We start from the raw sequence: 6,174 nt of genomic DNA, 5'->3' as shown, positions 1-6,174 counted from the left end.
CTGGCACTTCCAGGTCCAGTATCCCGGGTCTCTCGGTCTCTCCAAAGTCTTGCGGTGTCATTGCCGCGTCACAGGGCTTCCGGTCACATTTTATGATAAAAGTGCAAGCGTCTGTTACAGATAAGTGGCTGCAGAGTCGGAAGTGGAGTGGTACCTGTGAAAGGGATTAATTTCTATCCTTTCAAAATAAAAGCAGTGACATTATTTAATATTAATTTCAGAATTAGAAGATAAACGTCTAACTGACAGGAGGGCAGCACCTGCATAAACCTGCCAGGACAGCTGGTTATACTGTCAGGTTGTCCATGTAGAAGAAGACCTTCATCCCTCACGCAGCAATGCTGTGCTATGTCAAGTCTATTGTTGTGGGGAGAAGCTGGACAGCTGTGCTTATAGGTGGCCCTTTGGGAGAAGAACCTCTGGAGATCTTCCAGTCAGACTGATCACCAGCTCAGAGTCCATTAGCTTGTGGGACATCTCAAAACAGCTTCAAAGATGCTTCTGGGGGAAGAAGAAAAATGGCCTCTTCTTCCCATCTTCTTCCCATTCCTCCCTTCTGGGAGGAAAGTCTTACCACTTCCCACTTCCCACATTCATCTCCACGACATCCTGGTGGGTGGAGGAATGAGTGAGCAGGCAGCTGATTACCTCATCTGAAGTCCCCCACCCTCACACTACCTTAGGAGACATGGTAGAGACACTTAAGTGGCCATCAGGATGCAGTAGTCCACAAAGAGGCCTTGATGGCTTCTGTCCTGCAGAGTGGACAGCCACTAGATATTTATATATCTATAAATAGATATAGCAGAATGCTGGGATCACCAGCAGTTTGTGGGTTAGGTTTCACAACAGACCTCTGATTGGCCCTGGGTCAGAGGTCAGCATTAGCAAACAACTGCTGGACATGGGGGGTGGGAGGAGGACTTAACCTGGCATGGACAGTCAGTGGAGATGTTCTCAAGCTGAAAATTCAGTCCTGTTACATACCCTACAGCTCTCAGCTCTTGTACTTCGATCAACCACAGAGTGGTGCTAATACCACGAGCTTCAGCCCTGGCAGGCCTGGATGAGCTGGTTCCTGTCCTCAGTCTGATGAGGGCTGAGGAGCATTATGGGCTGCATTCCTCCTGAGCAGAATGTCTACAGCAGCTCAAACACAAGACACCCAGATGTGCATCTCATGAGAAGCTCTTGTTTGCTGATCCTGGACTGCTGGACGGAGAGCTGGCCTCCGTCAGACACACACACACACACACACACACACACACACACACATACACGCACACATGCACACAAACATACACACACACATACACATACACATACACATACACATACACATACACATACACATACACGTACACACCAACACACACACAGACACACACACGGGGTGGGGCGAGACGTCCACTACAGGGGGGGCCTGAGGGTATTGGGGTGCATATGTATTTGCACGTGCGCATCAATGCAGCTCGCAGAGGAAAGAGCAGACTGGATTTTGACAAGGGCATGCGGGCTTCCTGTGAGAGGAGAACCGTCTCCTGAAGAACCCGGGGAAGAGAGAAGACCCTTCAGGTCCTCTCCAGTTTCAGCCAGGATCCCCCAAGGAGGTTCTGCTCCTCTGCAGGGCCTCTGGAGACTCCAAAGGAGATGGACCTCCAACCTGCTCACATGATGGTTCTCTGGTCCACATCTGAACACAGGACTACCAACAGATCCAGGGGTCAGCCCAGGACACCGCAGCTCTAGAGTACCCGTCCAAGATAAACCAAGCAGATACTTTGTAGCTGCCAGCGCAGCAGGAAGAGGAGGATTAGCATGTTTGCAAGTGAGAACCTGGGAGACCAGGCCTAAGGAGTCTGTCATCCTGACAGCTTTGATGCATCCCATAATGACCTCTATCCTGGGGTTCCTGGACGAGGGATGGTGGACAGCAGGGCTGCTGCTTCTTGCTCCAGAAGGACCGTGGTTGGCTGCAGCACAGAATTCTCTGTCCTAAAAGAGAAACTCTCACCAGCTGCTGTAATTGAATCAAAGACTCCCTGGATACAGACAGAGCCTGAAGGCCTTTCTTCTAGATTCCTCCTCTGAATCCTACTAAGATTTACATTGTCTGAACTGATGGATTAATTCTGCCAGGGAGGTATGGAAGAAGTCCATTCTGTTTGTTTCTTCAACCAGGCAGGAGTTCTATGAACAGCCAGTTCCAGAGAAAGCAGGCAATGGGCTTCAACCAGGGTCCTCGGGTGGACCCTTTCCACGGGCAGGTTACTGTCTAAACATCTCAGATGAACAAAGGGTCTAATCTAAGATCTTATAATTCTAAGAATGGAACATTAACACAACCAGCACTGCAAAGGGTTGATGAGGACAATTATCTCCAGATGCAGATGTTCTCATCAGGGCCAAGTTCCTTCCAAGTATGTAGATTAATATCCTGGAACGACTCTTTCAATCAGAGGTAACTACAACAACAGGGTGAACAAAGCCTGCCTGTCCACTGCATGGGCCTTCTTCCCAGAAAACCCATCGTGATAGTTCCACATCGCAGCTGCACACCAGGAACAGTTTTCCAGAATGAAGGTGGATGGTGCTTCTTGTATTCACCACTCACTTCACAAAACCTTCCCAGAACACAGATTTGGGAAGGATATAAAACCACCTGCAGTACTTCATCATGAGGCCAGCAGAGCCTGGAGATGGCTAAAGGAGACAATCCGTGGCTTGGACATTTGGTCCTAATCTGGTTACAGGTGGCTAGAGGGAAGGTAGGCAATCCTTGCTCAGAAACAAGACGTTCAGGAGCAGCAGAGAAGGTCAGCGCTGTTCAGGTGGACCCGTCACACCTCTCAAAGGTCAGCAGCAGTTTGAAGGGACAATCAGTCTCCACTGAAGCCACAGAATATCTCATCTTGGTGATCCAGGACCACTTGCTGGTCGAGTTCAAAATGAAGAGCAACTTTGGACATTTTCAGAGAGAAGAACTCAGGACTCTGTCCAGAACTGTGGCTATTCTGCTGGTGAAGACCTCACACAACGACCAGAGGAACACTCTCTGGGCTTTAATCCATCCAGCATCAGCAGAGGATGCTCATCTCCACCCTTGTGGTGCCTTCAGGGTCAGAGATGCTCTGACTGGAGTTGAGGAAGTTAGCAGGAGTGCTAACCCTGCCTGTAAACCCCCCGGAGTTCCATGTCAGGCCTGGAATGTGAGCCTAGTGCACACCTGGTGATACCTTGCTCGAGTGCTCAGGAGGTACCTGGTCCTACCCTCCCCAGGGTGCCTCATACCTACACCTCTTCTTCTCCATGATGTCAGGGGAGCCCTTCGTCCCACTGGTGAGATGATTCAGAGCCTCCACCCTCCCAGAGCAGAGGAGCTCCTCTCAGTTTTCAGGCCTTTCCAGGAGATGTGTTGAGTGAAATGATCCAGGTATTGGTACTCAGGAGATTAATCTGCAATGCTAGACCTCACCAGACTGAGAAATGATTGGATGGCATGGAGGTTGGTTTTGCTTTCACCATAGCTGTTGTCCTTTCCGGACATCTCCTTTGCAGGTCAGAGCATTGCATGAAAACCAGGATTCTTTGAGAAGAACTCTCAGACCATCTGTGGTCTGGTCATCTCTGGTTTTGGACCCACACTAGAGAACAGTGAAGTTAAGATAGAACAGTGAAGTAAAGAAGGAACCTGCTAGTGAGGGTCTGAGAGAACTGAAGGACTTTAGGACAGTAGGACCAGAGTTCTGGAGTTCTGGAGGTCTGGAGGTCTGGAGGTCTGGAGGTCTGGAGGTCTGGAGGTCGTGAGCTCACCGAAAGGTGATGGAACCAGCTGCTTAATCCATCCTGTCAAAGTCAGCAGACAGCTGGCAGCCGCAGGGCCTGTGCTTGCGTCAACCGGTTACAGATATCTTGCATGATTTTTCAGAGCATTTAAGTAGCAGTTGAGGAGCAGGGCCAAAGATCAGCAGCGTTCTAGAGTAGCTTTTAGCCAAAAGCTACTCCAGATTCTCTGTGAGTGTTGGAGCAGGGCAGGTGGAGGAGGAACCTGGCAGAGAACCTGGGCCTCACAGATCAGGGATGTAACCCATCCAAGGTCTTCTCCCTCAGTCAGAGCTTAAGAATCTCCATCAGGTCTTCTCTGTGCTTGTGAACCATTGTCACCACAACAGTGCACATTGGATGTTTGCAGGAGAGCAGCTCCTGGCCATCAGGATCAATACAGCCATATGGTGTGGCGCCCCATTCTTCTCCTTGCCTTCTTTTGATTGGTCAAATTTTTGAATAAGATATGATCTCAGTGATTACACTGCTCCAGAAGATCACAGACTCTCCAGGCAGGAGTTTTGGAGCCACATCTACAACATATATGTGCAAGTCCCCATGAAAAGAACTTCTAACAGCTCTTGAGACATGAAATATTTCAGCTGGGCTCCTTGCCAGACAGAGTTCAGCAGGTTCTCATCTCGCTCCTGTTCCTCTGGACCCACATCTTCACCGACAAAATGACACCACTCTTTGAAGTTCCTCACATGAAGAGCAGGAGGTGTCTCTGCTTCCCAGGTCTGAAGGACATCCTTGATCTTCTCTGCTCTTAGGCTGCATGTGAAGCTGAGTGCTGGCTGTCAGCACCCTACCCCCCAAGGAGAAACCATTCTAAGACCCCACTTATCAAAGATATGTCCTCCAGTAGGTGACCCAAAATGTTCCAAATGATGTGAAGCTCCCATAGAGGAAAATGATATCTTTTGGAGAAGAATCGCTGACAGAGCTTCTCATGATATCTGACTACCAAGCAGATACACTTTCTCAGCAAACACAGGGACTCCAGGAGGAACCTTCAAACCTCGTGAGATCTTCTCATGTCAACCTAGTTGCCATTTCTGCAGAGAACATTCACGGTTTTCAATGAGAGGCATGGAAACACGCAGAGGAGGAGTGTTAATCATCTGACAGATAAGTAGAAAACCTTGGCGTCAACATTTCTGCAATGCTGAAGCTCATCCCCTGGGAGAAGGTGAGAACCCCTCTTCAGTGCCCCTGTCTTACAGGAGAGGCCATTAGCTTACCGTATTTTCATAACTATAAAGCGCACTGTACTAAAAGGCACAGTCTCAGTCATTTGTGCCATTACTGTATTTAACGCACACATAAGGCGCACCTGATTATAGGGCGCAGGTTTTATATGCAATCCACGCCCACACTTCCCCCTTTAACGCTCTCTTGTCGTCCATGTTCGTGATGTGGCTGGGCTGGATGTGTTTGTCGGCAATGTGTTTGCTGCAGTAGGAGCGGAAGATGGCCAGCTTTTCATTATAATCAGTTGGAAGTTGGTGCACTACCTAGTACTGGTCTGGATGGAAAAATGGCCCAGTTTCATGAAACTAAAGCACCAAGACGGACCTCCTTGGAAATGTTCAATTTTCATTTCTTCTACTAGCATTACTGCTATTAGTCAAATGGTAACTGTTGAAACGCTTCTCCTACTCATTTTCTGCTCAATGATCCACTGCTTGAGTCTTTCCTCGAACCTGGGCTACCTCGCCTTATGTCCGCGTAAACTCAGCTGCGTCTTCTTGACCTGTCGGAGCTCGTTTTACAGCTTCCTGAACCATCGATTCATTAATCTCAAATTCTCTTGCGGCTGCTCGATTTTCCATGTTTCTCCACATAGCTGATGGCCTTCAGTTTAAACTGTGCTTCATAAGCGTGTCTCTACCATTTTCAGGGTTGTTAAAACAACAATGCTCTGCATGACGCACATACCCGCTCTTTTATATACAATCAATGCCCACACTTCCCCCTTCAACATTCTCATGGTGTTCTCTACTAGGCCGCCTTACATTAACAACATACACAGGGCTCACTGCACTATAGGGCGCGCCGCATATTTTGAAGAAAATACAAGACTTTTATGTGCGCCTTATAGTCGTGGAAATACGGTAGCTTCAATTTCTAATTAATCTCCTGACACACAAGAAGATCTTTGCCTTCTGAAAAAACAGGTCCTGAGGGGGAGAGGAGGATAACCTGTCAGCGTTGAGCTCCATGCTCCAACATGGTGCATCATCTGATTTGGAGGAGCTTCAACCATAGACAACAAGGTCTCTGCTGACAGGAGCATCTGAGGAACATGCCAGGGAACATCTGTAAACCTTCAGAGGAGCAATGCTG

Source organism: Fistularia commersonii, chromosome 6 (genome assembly GCF_037954325.1).
Source record: "Fistularia commersonii isolate RoL2024-O1a breed Wild chromosome 6, RoL_Fcom_v1.0, whole genome shotgun sequence".
Lineage (NCBI taxonomy): Eukaryota > Metazoa > Chordata > Actinopteri > Syngnathiformes > Fistulariidae > Fistularia > Fistularia commersonii.
The sequence above is the reverse complement of the archived record's forward strand: the minus strand, read 5'-3'. Positions refer to the sequence as shown.